Genomic DNA, 17,870 nt, shown 5'->3' with positions numbered 1-17,870 from the left:
TCCCTTGGATTTGACAACTCAAGTTGAATGTTACCATCATGTATGGACCAGTCACAATGGGAAACAAATCCTCTGCAATATTTATTACTTTGAAGTCAGTCTCGTGAGCTACTTGTTTTGTTTCTGTGGATACAGGGATAAGAAGACAAAGCTACAGGTTTGAGAACACTGGTTTACCTTTTGAGGTTGTAAAGGATGGTATCTTAACATCCCCTCATCATAAGGGAGGGTACTTAATACTGACAGAAGAGGCTTCACCATTTTTACTACAACACCTAAGTATGGGCAGACTTCTGAAAGAAGTGAGAAAAAAGCTGAAATTTCTGCTGCTCTTCCAGGTTTCCTTGCACTGAGGAATTCACTCCCTTGGGATTTACACTCCAGTAAGAATACTAACACACAACAAAGGCAATGTCGTGCCTTCACTGTGTTTTGGGAACTGGAAGCTGTGGGGTTTCCCCTGATATTGAAGATACAAAGCCTCTTTTTCCTCTAATAGTTTTTGCTTTTTTTGGTGGGGGACATGTGTGTGTGTGTGCGTGCGTGTGGGTGTGTGCATGTGTGTGTGACAAACACAACTAAACTATGTAAAATAAAACACTGGAACATATGGGCCTGAAAAAGGAGATCTAAACTGGTGTAAGGCTGTTATAAACTAATTTATGGTTCCTGAGTTCCCCAGGAAACTTGTTTCCCTGCCTAGTAGTAGGGCAGGTTTTTTCAATAAGCTGCAGAGCCTCAGTAATGATGCAGTTTGAATGGGAACAACAAAGGCCTGGCATATTTGAGCCATCTTGGGCCATGACCTCCCAGATGAGGTGCATGCACCATCACACCTGGATGGCACTGCCTGAGCAGCACTGTCTAGTGGGACAGATGGGAGAACTGTCTGGCCTTTTTTTATTCTAAAATAGATAGAACAGTGAGCATATCTGAATGGAAAATTAATTGCTTAATTCTCCATCCCAGCCTATTTTAGAAGTATTTTGGAAGAAAAGCAAAAGCAGATGGAAGTATGTATTGAAGTTTATCCAGCAAAAAGACATTTTCTAGCTACCTCTCTCAAGAATATCAGTAGCTGCTTCACCTAATAAGCATGTTTTAGATTTAAGGGTTTACTTTGTCAAAGGATGTTGTCCCTTCTGACATGACCATTAAGCCTGTTATTTCTCGTGGTCTGGAAAAAATGATACTTTCCTCTTTGAAGGAGTTAACAAAGGGAATATAGGTGGAGTAGACAGAAGAATAGAACTAACACTGAGCAAGATAAAATTGGAAGTTTCCTTAAAGTGTATTTCTCTTGTACAGCACTCCCATTCAGTTGCAGAAATCAAGCCCCTACCCCTCTAATGCAGTTCACTCTGGCAGTTTTGACCCAGGCAGACAGAAGACTTAATAAAACCACTTGATGTGGCAAAGTTCTGGCTGGCAGGTTGGCCCCTGTAGGTATTCCACTTTGGACTCAGCCTTCCAAATGATGTCAGGTACCTATGCATGTGTGTTTCTCTTCTTTTTCCCACCTCTCCCCATGGGTTTTCTGTCTCCACTATTTATTACTTTCTATACTGTACTGTTGACACAAGCTGCAAATTGCCTCCCTAACTACACAGTTCCAGGGCAATTTCTTTGATTTTCTCCATATACAAGGTTAATCAGAAATGTCACTTGAGATTTCTATCATGTTCTGTTCTCCCACTTCAAGTGCATCAGGAAATTGCTTTATAGCTGTAGCTGGCTTTGAAAAGTCCATTTATTACTTCAATTTTCTAGCTGCTTCTGGATTCTTCCCAATTAGAACTGGGCAGATGCAATTAAAGTGTCATTTACCTAAGCAGTTCTTTAAGACTGGCTTCAATATAGGACAAAAATAAAGAAATATTCCTCTATCACTCCTCAGCTCTGGTACATGCAGCTAAAAGCTTGCCTACTCAAACACCCTTTTTCTACATACCTCCAAATAATAGCACAGGTGTTGTCTTAGTGTCCTGAAGTGATGTCTGGGTACCCTTGGCAGACTGGCTGTTGGCACAAAGGAATCGCTACCTCCTGGTAACACCCCTATTTCTCTTCCAGATACTGTATGCTGTATTAAATGTTTCACAACCAAAATTGGAAGGTATTCAAGTGTTTGATGTTATAGTAATAAAATAATTTTAAATGGTGTGGTTGCCAGATGGGATGGTTTGTAAAATTAATTTTGTTTTATCACAACAGTGCAAGTGATAGAGGGAAAAATCCACTGGGGGCTTATTAATGAAAATGTTTTTCTGGCAGATCTAAATATTGATTCAAATAGATATAGGCTGTTGCATGTAGCTGAACATAGAGGAGCTTGTTAAAAGTTTCAGCTGAGACCTATTATTCTCTCTGGAACTACAGCAAAAAAAATGTTGCAGGAGAGACCAGAAGCTGGGACCAGGAAAGTTAGCATAGTGAAAGCAATTAAGGTTTACTCTTATGTGGTGGGGGATTTTTTGTTTGTTTGTGGCTTTTTTTTTTTTGTGGTTTTTTTTTTTTGTTTTGTTTTTTTTTTTGTTTTGTTTTGTTTTGTTTTGTTTTGTTTTGGTTTTTTTTGGTATGTGGGGTTTATTGTTTTTTCTGGTGGAGGTTTTTTGTTTTGTTATTGGTGGTGGTTTCTTTGGTTTGGTTTTTTAAAATTTTAGAGAACAGCTACACTAGGCAGCTGAGTAGATATTTGGCAAACTGTGGAATCATATCAGCAAGTCCTCTGATTTTTGTAATTGATAGGATCAAGAAAATGTTTTAAATGGCATGGATACCTACATAGAGGGAACACTGTCCTCCATATAGATGAGGTGCATTTAGGTGCAATGGCAGATTACAAACATAGATGAAGTGACCAAATACTTGATGCTTTTGGAGAAAGCATGGGATCAAATCAGGCATCACTTTTGAGTCGTTCCAAACCTTCACTTGTTTTGCATTTCCTGGTTTCATTCCCAAATGGAAAACTCTCATGGGAAGACTGATTTTTCCATTATTACTATGCCATTTCTGGAGACAGAGGTTAGCTGTCTGATTTTGAGGTTTCAACAGGTTATGGGAAACCCTCAGCCTCTCACACTTCCTGGTTAGAACTCAGGTTCAAAAAGAATTTAAGTTATAATTGAAATATATATTTACGATGAGCTTTTTAAAGAATAAAAGTCATAAATTGGATTTGAGACAACAAATTCCTTGGGTTCACAAAAAATTCAAAATTAAGGCTGTAGTCCTCTGAGCAATTAAATAAATGGTTAAATTAATTTATTTGAGTTATATCCTTGAAAATCTGCATTTCCATGTAAAATTAGGAACACACTTATCTGAAAGATCAGGGGTATAATTCACTATGAACTTTTGTAGTCCAGGTGGACATGTTTTTGTAAATAACAAATATTTGCACATTTGTTCTTTCTTCGAGTAATTTCTTTCCTGTAGACTTCCATCCTTGACATACTACCATGTTCTGGGCACCTTTATTGTATTCAATTATTTGCTTCCTGCTTTTTTTAATTTGAGAGATTACCTCAGGTCTGTGCAGTTTCTCTAAGGAGAAATGTAATGCCTTTCTGCTCATTGCCACTTTTTAATTGTTAAAGTATGGGTGGTTCCATCCTGTGTTCCAAAAAGTCAGACAATACAGTACCTAACTCACCATTCCCAGAGACTCTGGCAAGGGCTGCAGCAGTCAAAATATTTCTGACAGAGAGTTTTTCTCCAAATTATTCTACTGTTCCTGTAAAATAAGTTTTCTATATATCAACATGACAACATTATATTTAGGGAAAAATAACCACCACCTTTCAGCTATATCAAAATAACTTCTTTTTCTTTTTGTACTGAAATGACTTTCACACTTTTGTTTCATATTACAACATCATGTAAAATAAGGAAAAATGAGAATAGAATAATTTAAGGATTTCTAGCCATATGAAGAATTTTTTTCTGGAAACTTTTCTTGACATATTTTCCTGCTTCAGAATGAAAATTAATTCCTAAGCAGAAGTTTTTGTTTTAAATTAGCTCATATATGTGATGATCTAATTGATTGTTGTGTCATATGAGAATTTCACAATGGTACCCCATAGTTAAGGGCTTTCAGGATTACAGTATTATTTTCAGGACTTATAGTTTCTGAAAGTTCATATTAGCATATCTGAGGTGCTATTTTTAAATAACTGTAAAAAGAGTTGGCTGAAAACAAGAAGTTCTGGTCTTCCTTTGAGAAGTGCAAGGCAGACAGGAATAAAAGGAACAAAGGAGTAGAAAGGTATTGAGAATCAGCTTGAAAACAAACAAATTTTAGGAATACTCTGGGGATGCTTTGATGAGAATTAGAGGAAAAGCAACAGAGTAAGACTGTGGTCTCTAGGGTGGGAGGGGATTCCTTGTGCATTCAAGCTGATTAAGAATACCTGAGATAATGTCTTCCCTAGTGTGATGGAAGTCACCTCTTGGTTTATTGGGTTCCTCACATAAAGGAGGAGAGAGGAAAAACATGCCCAGCAAGAATAAAGGGTCGAATTCCCAGTTTTTGTTATTTTTCATATACACCTAAATTAAAGATCTACTGATCTTATATGAATATAAGAGAACCTAATAGTCCATAGAAATTAAAAAACCAACCATTTCTACCTGTTGCTGCTGTTCCACAGGATAAGTCACTAGCCTATGAGCACAGATTCAGGCAAATGAGAATGCGACTACAGAATTTTTAGTCAATAGTCAAACTCTATTTTTAAATCGTATCTTCTAAGGTTTTTTGCATGTGGTAGTTTAAACCTGAGATCTGCAACAGTGCAAATGCTTTCATGAGGCACAGAATGGCTGTTGTCACATCAAAATCTTTCTTTTAAAATAGGCTCTTTTAAAGCTGGTGAAATCTCTTTAGGTGAGATGCTTTAAAATGAAAGCCTTTTATTTTGGAAAGGAAAAGGTATCTTGTATTGTAGTGGATAAACAATCAGGCAGCCAGACTTTGAATGCAATGCACAGATTTTATGGAGATGACAGAAAGCTCCCTGTGGGGTCACTATGGTGGGACCAGCCTCACTGAGGTTTGCATGTAATAAGACCCAACCAGTGCCTGTAAGTCCTGCTTTTCAGCTGCAGGTCCAATAAGGAAATACTGGCAGCACAAATATATCCAGGAGTTAAAGGTCTTAGGGTATTTTTTGGTGTAAATTTGACGAAAAGAATCTCTGAAAGGAGGGAAAAAGGAACTGGGGAACTGGGGAAATAAAAACCATGAGTTAAAAAATGTTTATAAGTGAACCTGTGGGAATGACTTGGGAAAGTCAGGGCAGAAAAGCAGATGGCTCACTGCATAAGGCTCAGTCATTTTTTTTCTCCAGCTGACAATTAAGTACCATGCAGAAGCATGCTCAGTCCTCCACCATGGCAGGGAGGAAAACTGAAGGGAAAAAGGGAAAAAAAAACCCTCATGGACTGAGATAAGAACAATTAAATAATTGAAATAATTGAAACAAAATAAAACATAATACCACTAATAATACTAATGGTAATAACAACAATAATGAAAAGGAGAAAGAAAGAGAAATAAAACCCTGGAGAAATAAGTGGTGCACAGTCAAGCTGCTTACCACCACTGACCAATACTCAGCTTGTCCCCCAGTAGTAATCAGCCCCACCCAGCCAACTGCTCCCATTTTAAATACTGTATATGATGTTCTGTGATCTGGAATATCGCTTTGGCCAGTTCGTGTCAGCTGTCCTGACCATGTTCCCTCCCAGGACCTTGTGCAGCTCCTCACTTGCAGAGCATGGGAACATGAAAAGTACTTACTTCAGGGTAAGAACTACTGAGCCACAACTGAGCCATCAGTGTATTATCGACATTGGTCTCACATTGACTCCAAAGCACAGCCCTTGTAAGCAGCTACTAAGAACAAAATTAACACTACATCAACCAAAACAAGGACCGACTCCTGGATGGTTACTCTTGCTTGCAGACAGTCTGCCCCAGATGGTGTGAGGCCACCCAAATCCAGGTCATTTCATAGTCATGCAGTTCTGCAGGGTCACTGGGAAATCTGAAAGGATGAATGTGGGAAGCAAATGAAAAGGAGTGAAGCAGGTAAAATGGAAAAGAGGGCTAGAATGAAAAGATACGTGGGAAGCACTGGGGGTAAAACTGCAAGGAGTGGATTAAAAGGGAGGGAACAAGGAAGCTGTGCTACGCAAAATTGTGTATTTCATAGAATACCGGATTAGAAGAGGACCTCAAGGATCATCTGGTCCAATGTTTCTTGGCAAAAGCATGGTCTAGACAAGATGGCTCAGCATCCTGTCCAGTGAAAGGTACTGTAAAAGATTTTTGATGTAAAAGGTATTTTGACTGTTTGACTCCAGGCACCTTGGGGAGGTGTGTAACACATCTGAGATAAGTGTATGATATGGCAGTGCTCTACAATATCTTTCCAAAAGAGACAATGAGAACTGCTTCTGTGAGTAATTGAGTAGAACAGCATTAACTTTTTAATGATTAGAATGTAGATAAAAAAAATGTTATTAATCCTGTTTAAAGACTGTTATTCATGCATACATGGACAAAAAAAAAAAGGCACTAGACAAAGCAAAGTGAACTGAAAATATTTTTTTTGTTGTTTCCTCTTGGGATGTGCCTGACAAAGCAAGAGTTAAACAGCAAACAAATAACTCTATTGTGCACTTCCTTTTTCATTTGCCTGGCTCCCTCCAAACTTCTGGGAATTAAAGCACTGCACTTGTGGCTCCCTTCTTTAAATCAAAGTGAGGAAAGACCCAAGACAGAGTGAACTCTGCTGGTTTCAGTTTGATAACATTTCCTGAACTGACTGGCCTATTTTCTTAGTGGATTAGGGTTGTGTGAACCTAGTCATATTAAAAGGGTTGAGCAGAAAAAAATCTTTGTTTCCCAGATGGGATCTTTTAAAAGGGTGTGGTGTATTTTCCTACTGTTTGCATATGTATCCACAAAGGCTGACTTATTAGGTGGGTTAGAAATTAAACAATATGAATGATCCATAAGTTAGTTCCACTGAAGACCAGGGAGCATGTAATCAGACCTGCTACATGTCCAAAAAGTATAACTCTGCCTAGTACCTAATAATTTCACAAACCATATAGGCTTGAGGGTGGATCAGTTTTCATCAGGAAAGAACAGCATGACCAGAGCAGTCATAAAGCAGAAAAATTTAAGTAAGAGAGGGAGCATAAGGAAAAAGCACTTGAAGTTATAGATAGGATCTTTAGATTCTGCTTTCATGTAAAACTTCCCCTAAAATTATCATCTAAAAATAGCAGATGATAGGCTTGTTTGTATTGTATATATTTATGCAATTGTATGAAAAGATGTTGGAGAAGAAATTAATCTGAGACCTGCTTCCTTTGTAGACAATTTCTAAAAAAATTTGTGGAGGGGATGAGAGTAGAAAAATTTGCATCTGGTTGTAATGCCTCTGGAGTATGACTACAGTTATTTTCTGTTGCTCTTTCAATTGTGAGCAACTGGTCTTTTTTATTGTAAGCCAAAAAAAGCGTTTTAGCTATTATTAGGTGTATTTGGATGCCATTTCCATCACTCAGAAGGGCCCAGCAGTATTCTGGGCATGTATCAAAACGAAAGGTTGTTGTTTGGAGAACAGATCTGAGTAGCAATAATGGAATATGCAGTTACAGAAAAGAAGGAAACCTTTACCACTTGTAACAGCAACTCAGAATGTTAGAAACATGTCTGCTGCACCACAGAAACCTGGAAAATTTGAAATTAATATTTTAGACTTCAGTTACTCAGTTGTTTGTATTCAATACCTTACAAAACTATTGTCTTGATGGGGACATTTGGAACTCTTGTGACAGCAGCAATATAATGTTGATAGACATTTCTTATATCCTTTCTGTTCTGGAAGAGCAAGCCAACATACACATCAGTGATGCCTTCTAATTAACTCTAATTAAACTAAGCAAATCTTAATTTTGCTGCCTACTTGAGTATATCCAATCACACTCAATAGTGCACATCTCTCCATGGTTCTTGGAAAGCTTCACTTCCAAAAAGAAGCACAGCATCTGGAAACTCTTACAACACATACAACTGCAGCAATTTATGTCTTGCAGTCACTGGTTTTACTCATGGCTAAATCTGGAGTTTTTAAAAAAAGTTTTCTTCTGAGGTAATGTGGTAACAGAGGAAAGATGCAAAATTATTTAACAAAACAGTGATATTGCCAATTAATGTTTTTATGTAGAATTGCAGACTTTTTTTTTCCACTGCATTACTGGTAGATATTATTCAATTCTTGCCAAATAAAAGTGGTTTCTTTACAGTGACAGTGAAAAAAAAATTCACACTTTACGTCTCCTGTCCTACCACTTCTGTGTGAGCCTTTTCTTTGTTCTCCACTGAATTCCTTGCTGTTCTGTGCTGGCTTTCTTTGATTGTTTTGCCTTGGTTTTATTTGTGACTTGCTTTAGGAGATAGCTTCCAGCCTTCTCTAATGACAGTTATGGTATCAGGCATAAGGACATCTTCAATAGCTTTTTTATAGCTGGTTCAAAATGGTTTTTTCAATCAGTGGATTAGGAGAACAAAAGAACACAAATGACAAAGTCAATAATGTGATCAGAGACATGAGGTCTCAATCAGTTATAGATTTGATTCAAGGTTCTGACTGGTAAAGCTTCAGATGGCAAAGCTGAGTGTTGTCACCATAAAGGCCAGGATGGCTAAGTTACTGAAGGAGCAAAATTAGGTTTTGCAGTGAATGAAAACATTACTTCTTCAGTGATTGATTTCAATAATCAGAGCTACCCAGGGACAGAAATCATCCAGCCTCAGAGAAAAGGGATTTCGTACAGATACCTGAGAGCCAGCATCTGCTCTGCAGCTATCTCCAGTCTTGCCAACAGGTGTCATTACCTCTTGAGATACCCCATATATAGCTCTCTTGGGGAGCTCAGAGAGAACAGCTCAGCTCTTCCTTCCTGCTGTCCAGAGACTCCCATGCCTGCATGGGGGCAATACAGGCTACTTAGAAAGACAGTCTGAGAAAGAGAGGGAGGTGAATTGGGAGGCGAATGTGAGAGAGAAACTGGAGCATATGGAGCTCTGCCTGGCAATGGATGATGACCCACCTGAGAGCATATGAGTAAGGGAGAAAGAGCAGACCAGTGGAGGTGATGTAGTAGATGTCTGCTATGTGATGCCTCACCAGGAAGAACAAGTGGATGAAATCTTCAGCAGAGAACCAGATGCAGGTTTCCATTCTCTGCTTACAGGGGATTTTAAACACCCCAATATCTATTGAGGAGACAACACAGAAGGCCATAAGTGATTGGTCTTGGAAAGGACTGATGACAGATGACTCATCTGAAAGAGGAGCCAATGAGAAGAGGGTGTTGCTGGGCCTTATACTCAATAACAAGGAGGATTTTATTGGGGGTGATAAGTCACTATGAAATGGTGATCAGGATCCTGTAGGCAGGGAATAGGCAGAAAGCAAAGTCACAATGCTAGACTTCAGGAGAGCAGATTTTGACCTCTTCAAATATCTGCTTGGAAGAGTCTCATGGGATGATGCTCTGGAGAGAAAAATAGCCTGAGATAGCTGGTTAATATTCAGGGATCACCTTCTCCAAACTCAAAGAGAAGTCCATCCCAGTAAGCAGAAGGTCAGGTACAAATGCTGGGAAGCCTATGTGGATGAACAAGAAGATCCTGGCCAAACTTAAACACAAAAATGGAAACATACAAAGCGTAAAACTGGGACAGGTAGCCTGGAAGGAATACAGAGACATTATACAGGCATGCAGAGATATGATTAGGAAAGCTAAATCCCTGCTGGGACTGAATCTGGTGAGATACATCAAACACAACAAAAAGGACTTCTCTAAGTACATAGGTGACAAAAATAAGCCAGGGAGCTTGCTGCTGAGAGAAGACTGGGAGGGGTGGCTGGTTAACCAGAGGGTGCTGCCATCTGGAGTGACCTCAATGCACTACAAAAATGGGCTGACAAGAACCTCATGAAGTTTAACAAGAAGTGCAAAGTTCTGCTTTATGAAAGCAACAACCCCAAGCACTAGGGCCCATCCATCTGGAAAGGAGTGTGGCAGAACAGAGCCCAGGAGGCTCACAAAGACCAAGATGGCCATGTGCAAGAAATGTGCCCTTGCCACAATGAAGACTGCTGGTATCCTGGGCTGCATTAAGCACAGTATTTCCAGGTTTAAGGAAGTGATCCTTCCCCTCTACCCAAGTGAAGTCCCACCTGGAGTGTTATGAGGAGTTCTGAGGTCTCAAGTACAAGAGAGCGTGGATGTACTAGAGAGAGTCTAATGAAGGACCATGAAGGTGATAAAGGGACAGGAGCATCTCTTGGATGAGGAAGGCTGAGAGAGCTGGGACTGGAGAAAGAGAAGGTTCTGGGGGATCTCATCAATAACTATAGATACATGAATGGAGGGTGCAAAGAAGAGAGAGCCAGGCTCTTTCCAGTGGTGCTCAGAGACAGGACCAGAGGTGATAGACTGAAACATAGGAGGTTCAATCTGGACATCAAAAAACACTTTTTCACTCTGAGGGTAACCAAAAACTTTCACAGTGTCTGTCTCTGGAGATATTAAAAAGACATCTGGTCATAGTCCTATGCAATTGGGTCTCAGTGACCCTGGTTGATCAGGACTATTGGGACTAGGTGACCTCTGAGATCCCTTCCAACCTCAGTTGTTCTGTGATTCTTCAAAATGATCAGAGGCAGTGTTCTCCAGTATGCAAACAAAAAAGCATGAAATGGTGCTTCTGTAGAATTCTAGCTGTAAATAATTGTACTGCAGGACTGCCACTGTTTAAAAGAGTAAAATAAAACAGGAAAACATTACTACCAGGAATAAAATACCTTAATGTCTCTATAGTCCAATTAATATTGTGAGTGTTCATTTTATTATTTTTGAGGTAAATGAGTTGATATTAAAAAAAAAAAAAAAAGAAATAAAAAGAAAATGAGAAAACTGAGCAACTTCAGAAAAAAAGGCACAAAAATTCAAAACTAATTATGGCTAGTCCTCAAGATGCAAATGAATCTAGAATGAATCTCTCTGACAAGCTATTGCAATTCAGAATAGGAAAATGAGTGATTAATCAGAAAGAGTCATGCTGTAGAAGCCATTCAGTTTTCAGTAAAGCTGAGAGAATGGCACAAAAGTTTCAAAATGAAGACAATTCAGAGCCAAAATCTTCATTTTCCTCTTCACTAAACTCTTGAGCTATGCTGTCCATGGTTCTGCCATAATCTATCTACATTTTTTGAGTGATCCTATAATCTAGTGGGAAAGTGTTTCATCAACAAGTACTTTGACGTCAGTGATGGAAATGACAGGTTTTAATCATGTAGGTTCAGAACTCTACCTTCAGGTTCAACAAGGTGGAGATTTAGGATCTTGTCGTGTATTTTGTGCTCAGTAAAGTGACTGACAGTACAGAACCTTCCTGACACAAGACCAGTTTCCGCTCATTAGCCTATACCTTAGTTTTGCTCTGAGCATTTGGGGTCATTTGGAACAAAGCCCAGTTAAGATGCAGAAATATGTTGTGTGAAGGAAAACAAGATCCTTGTATATGTCCCTCTGGCTGCAGTGGATGCATTTTCTGTAGATACATCCAGGAGACAATGATAAAAAGGTTACACTTAGCCCAGAAACACATTCTCATTGCAAAAAAACCAGGATAGTTTGGATTAGGTGGCTTGATGCAACTGATTGCATCATTACAGCATTAATTCCTTTTTTAGCCATGGTATATATTTTAGAAGAAAAGCCTAATATGTATTTTAAAATGTTGAGTGATGGATGACACAGAACAGACAACAGTAGGTTGCTCTCCTTGTTCGTTAGACTTCTGGAAAAAAAATGAAATTAAAATCCTGAATTTGTCAAGCATCCACCAACATGACCCAACTCCACTGGGTTGCAGTGTCACACCATCAAATCTGTGTTCCTTTTGCTTCCGTAAGTTTTTCTTCTGGGATTTAGGCTTCCGTATGTTTTTCTTCTTTACCTAGTGTGTTTCTGTGTCTTTCTCTATGAGGCAGGTTTCCTTAACCTATAAATATTCTTCTCCTTCCTCAGAGACATTTCAGTTTCAAAAATGATTTTGCAGTACTAATTATTGTTTAAAGGTAATAAAGGGATCAGAAGTTCTCTGTCTCTACTCATTATTTTCCCTGTGTGTATCAAATATCACTTTTTTTTCTTTTTTAGCAACAATATCACACTGACAATTTGTGTTTAGATAATCAATAAACATTGCTCAAAATATCCATTATATTCATTGCTGCTAACATAGAGACCTCCTTTGAACTAAAAATTTCATTTTCTTCCTATACATGCAGAAAATTTCACATATCCTTTTCAGAAAAAGAAATCTTTTCTTTATTGCATTCATTTTCCCCACTGGCCAGAGTCCTCTGGCTGTACAACTCTCTCATCCTCTCCCTCCATATGTGTAATCAGTCTTCAGTTTTTGTCTCATACAATCTGTATATCATTAATTATGTCATTATTTTCTCTAGTCCTCTCAGTTATGAACGGGATATAAAAATGCAGAGGGTCAATACTGACAATACAGAATTCACTAGGTCACATCACTTACTCAAGTAACCAGATCAGCTTTTCTATCTCCTTTATATGTCAGCATATTATTTCTTGCCAGGCCTCTTGAGCTCCTCTGATGATCAAATTCTGAAAATCAATAACACTAATTCAGAGAATTTGTCAGCATTTTTAAGCTCTTAGATGAAAGGTGCTTGGACTTGTTAACTGAAGAAGGCCTCCTTAAAGTAATCATGTAAAATTTGGAATTGTTGGAATACAAATGACATTTTATGCTATTACTGGATCACAGAATGCTCATTTCATGTACACCTCCATCCTTTGTTTAATGTAATTCTTAATTCTGACACTTCCATCTAATAATGCACCAAGAATTCCTCGATTTTTCTGAATACACTCAGGCAAAATGAAGTTTCTTAAATGGTATAGACTATTTCTCATTTGCGGGCTATTTTTGTAGTTAGAGAAATAATTTTAAATAGTTCTCTATGGTTATTCCCATTTTAATTTTTGAAGTCTCTCTGCTGATTCTCCCAGCTTTTTCCTGATTTCTGCGACTAGTCCCTTAAAAGCCTGAAATATGCTTACATACATTTCACATAGAGACTTTACATATACTGTGGCATTGCTGGACCGCAAAATGGGACGGGACTCCCTCGGGCTGCCGAGGTCTCCCGTGGTCACCACACAGAGACAGCTGCTGCAGTTACCCACAGAGACACCTCTCTTGGCTCAGTGGCTGGGGGCAACAGCACCAGGACTGAAATGAATAGGGCTTATGCCTTTATTAATATTCAGCTCTTTATTAAAGTGATCAGCTCTTTATGAAAGTTATCAGCTGGGTGGTAGAGTCTGACAGGAGTTTTTCACACTGCTGTAGAAATCCGGAGGAGCAGATGCTGTTCCAGTTCATCACTCAGGTGCCAGCAGTAAGTGCCGAGTCCTTGTTCCCATGGGAACAGCTAGACACTCTCAGAAAGCAGAGCAGTGGAGGTCTGTCACTGAAGCGCAAAGTGGCAGACGTCAACTCTTTACCCTCATGGAAAAACCTTGAGACTTTCTCGCTCTCTGTCTCTGTCACTCGAGCTGGCCCAGTCCCCACGCCTGTCAGACTCTTAATAGATCATGGCGAGTTCTCAAACCAGGTCAGGGGGTGCATCCATCTCCTCCTCGGTGTGAGCATTCCCTGGATCTTTCACCATGTCCAGTCTTCCATCTTGGGGTGCCTTTCATCTCCAAAGAACTCTCTCCCAGCGTGCTGTGTGTTTGTCTTATTTGCATATGCCCTCCTCAAGTAGGCAGCATGGAGGGCGGGGGGAACTAGGTGAGCTCCGATTACAGTAGACATAGCTAGGACAATCAACTCGCTTTTAACATGCTAATTCAGAAAATGCAGGACTGGTAGGATGGCTGCCCAGCCCCGCCAGGGATGGGGGGGTCACCTGTCTCTAAGGCGCCGGGGCACCGGCACCTCCCATTGCCCCCTCCAGAGCCCCACAGAACCAAGCTCAGCACTCTCCCCCAGCTCTCAGCCAGCTGGCAGGGCCGCTGCTTCCCGGGGGGCAGGGGAAGACACCAGCAGCTGCAGTGGCTCCGGGCAGCTGCCAAGGCAACCCCCCAGGGCAGGGCCCCGCCTATGGAGACAGGGGTCCAGCAGCGGATCCGTCAGGGCTGTGGCGGCAGCAGCAATCCCAGGAGTTCTGGAGACATAACCCCGCCACATCTTGGGCCACAGCAGCCACACAGGGGCAGCTTTTGGAGCATCCACACTCACTGAGAATTCATTTATAACAGAACCACATGTTAGTTCAAGTCCCGTCTTGTCCTGGACTGGGAACGGTGGCTGGTAGAGGCAGACCTCTGAGGAAGCTGGGGAAAAGGGACTGCTTTCTCTCTGATATTTAGCTCCCCGAGAGACTGGATGAGGTGAAGAAGAAGCTGGATCTGTGGGGGTGTTTCTTAGTTCAGTTTATTGGATCCCCAGCATGGGCATCTGAACAAGTCGGCAGCCCCCACAGAACGCTGACGCCTGCTGTATCTTTTAGTCAGGGGAGGAGTAGGGGGCAGGGGTAGGAAGCCCACCAACGAGGGAAGAAGGGGGGAGTGAACCAAGGTAGAAAGACACCCGGGGGGGCCAGTGTTCTTCTAGGGGGGGAATTCCTTTGTTTTCCTCCAACCACCTGATGCTCTTTTCTGGAATTCCCCTGAGGGGGAAAACCCTTTTTGTTGATAGACAGGGCTCTGGGGAGGGGAGGAGGAAAGTTCTGGGGGTCTGGGGAAGGGGAGAGGGAGGACTGACACAAACCTGGGAGGGGAGAGCTCAGGGAACAACCATGAACAACGAATGGGGTACAGGAATGAACTGAAACATTAATTTTGAAGATTTTAGAAAAGCTAAGGTTATAGTTAACAGTAGATGTTGCTGATTTAGCTGAAATGAGTAGATAAGCTTTGCTGAAATCAGTTAAAAGTTAGAGGATGGTTAAAAGAAACCAGATTTAAGATAAGCTACCACTGATCTAATAACTCTACTTGTCAAACAGAGAAACTAACCAATACAACACAAGACCTCCTGTTTCCAGAAACGCATTGAAATAGTCCTGGAAAACAGGAAACAGGGACTTCTACCATCCATAAATCACATCTGCATTGAAACGGCTGAAAGTTTAGAATGAGGAAGACTCGTTTTACTTCCTCCTTTTGGTGACCACTCCTCACAAAAGGACCACTGACCCATTTCAGGGAACAAACTACGCATGCTTAATAGCCTTTTTGTCAATTAGCATACAAAGCGGAGAAGAGGAAGTGACAGGGGTATGAATATGCATTTGCATTTTGTATATTCAACATTTTTGTAAATAAAAGGCTTTGTAATTACCTGTGATCTTTGCAGTGTGCATTATGGAGCTATCCCACATGACTAGCCTGTTGCAATAAATATACACTTTCTAACTTTAACTGTTAAAGAGATTTTTGTCCATCACAGTTTTATATTGATATTAGATCGATATTCATATTTTAATAAATCAGAACCCTTCTGATCAGCCATCATAAAATGCATTGCAACGATATACCGCTTTGGACTTTATTCTGTTTGCAACAATAAATCAGAGGAACTTGTTAAAATATGAGAATGACTGATTTGTGGAACCAGATTAAACCAGTATGTCATATTAGTTAATCCCACTGATTTGATGTTATTTCAAAGTAAAGGTAGCCACCAACTACCTCCCTGAACCTCCTCCATGAATCACTTAAGCATGAACACATCTGTGTACTACGTACTGCTTTAAAATTTCACACAAGTGAAGCTCATTGCACAACTGATATTTAAAAATGTACGTTAAACATCTCACTGAACAAGGACTTAGACCAGCTGTGCAGTGACATGCAAGGAAGCATGATTCCTGACCATCATTGAAACACATCTTGCCAAAAACAAAGGAAAAAAAAACCAGAGGAGATGAGAATATGTTTTGTCTGGCAGGAGTCATAGGGGTTACTCACACCAAATAAAGGGATGATCAGAGAAGCAAATTTACTGTAACATACAGAGCTTCAGTTATGGTGATGGTGTGTGATGGTCTATCAGCACCACGAGGTGATATCAAGAGTTTTGTTTTTAATACCTTTCACCATAAGGAACCATTCTAAAGGAAGGTGAAGAGAGAAAATAAATTTGTACTCTGTCTTGGTTGGAAAAACTCCTTGTTGCATTTCTAGGACACAGGAAGCACAGTAAGTCTTCTCCTGAACTTTATATATATTTCAGCAGCTTGATTTGACTCCTATGATTACTCCCTGCAGTCTTCATATTCAGAGTGACAGTGGCTTTGGGGGTTTTATTTTTGTTAACTGTTTAGCTAGAAGTTGTGCTGGAAGTCTTTGGGTGAATTTCTATTGTTTATATTGCGAACAATTCTATTTCAATTATTTCTGAATGCATTTCACTTATCTGCCAAAATTATCTGCTCAGACCTCAAAAATCTGCTCTACACTATTGAGATCCACTGAAAATAACTCTTGATATCATTTCATGCTCATGTCTCTACAACAGCATGCCTCCAAGAAAGGAGGTTTAAGTTACAGTGCAAATGTTGACCCAAGACAGGCTTGGACAAAGCTTTTTTTCATATGAAACTGCTGAGGTCAATTTCCTGTAGGAAAAGGATAGTTTCAACAACTGTTTGTTTCCTGTTCAAATACAGGAAAAGACCATGCAGATAACTTTTATCTGAAATTTTGGTTTAAACAGCCAGGCTTAGTTTAACTCTTTATTTTTGTAAAATAGAATCACAGCAAAACACTTAAGAGCTATTTCACTATTAGTACTTCTGTTGAGATTTTGGGTTCCCATTCTAAATTAAGGCTAGAAGATTTTCACATTCCTGAGGGACAGAAAAGCAGTTTTTCCAGTTTTTCTCTCCCTCTTCCAGTCTTGTGCAATCACTGAAGGTTGGAGCAATTATTTTATGAAGTATATTAAAAGAAATGAATATGTATTGTTGATTTATTAATGATTAAGTAGATATATAAAAACTATTTGTAAAAAGAATAAAACCTCAAATAAATGACAGAGGGGAGTTGGAGGACTTGTCATTAATAAGAATGACATGGCATCAGGAAATTAAAACCAGCTTGATCATCGTGATGGTGAGATGTAGTAACTCACTATTAATTTTTTATTAGTTTCACATGAAATCTCTTGTCTGTCAAAGACAATAAAAAGTCAAAGAATCTTCACATTTTCGAATCTCTTGACAGCATTTTCCTAACTCTTGTTCAGCTGCTTTCATCTTTCAGGGCACTCTTGTAATGTAGCTGCCCTTTCATGGCTGTTATGACGTTTTTTCAAATTTAATGTTTCATTTCATACTGATGGATTGGTGAATTACACCTTGCCTTGCTGACACTGCTGAAGCCAAATGTACTTGGAAAATCTTTCCAGAGACTTTATCAGTTGCTGATTCTATTGTATCTGTTGAACAGTTTAAAAATTCTAGAAGTTAAATGAACAGAGATGATAGCTGAAAGTGCTTTCCTTTGGAAAACTCCCCTAATTTGCTTGAAATTGTTAGCAGAATTATGCAGACTAGTTCATTTGAAAAGACCTCTCCAGCTAAGTCTGAGGAGTCACAACTGCTAAGAGAGCACGTGGAAAACAGAAACCCTCCACTCTCTGAAATTAGGTAGCGGGAGAGTGACATGAAGTTTTTTTTACAGTTCCAGGGAATCTCTGGCCACCTGAATTGTGCTTA

Source organism: Prinia subflava, chromosome 1 (genome assembly GCF_021018805.1).
Source record: "Prinia subflava isolate CZ2003 ecotype Zambia chromosome 1, Cam_Psub_1.2, whole genome shotgun sequence".
NCBI lineage: Eukaryota > Metazoa > Chordata > Aves > Passeriformes > Cisticolidae > Prinia > Prinia subflava.
This window is presented reverse-complemented; position numbering follows the sequence as displayed.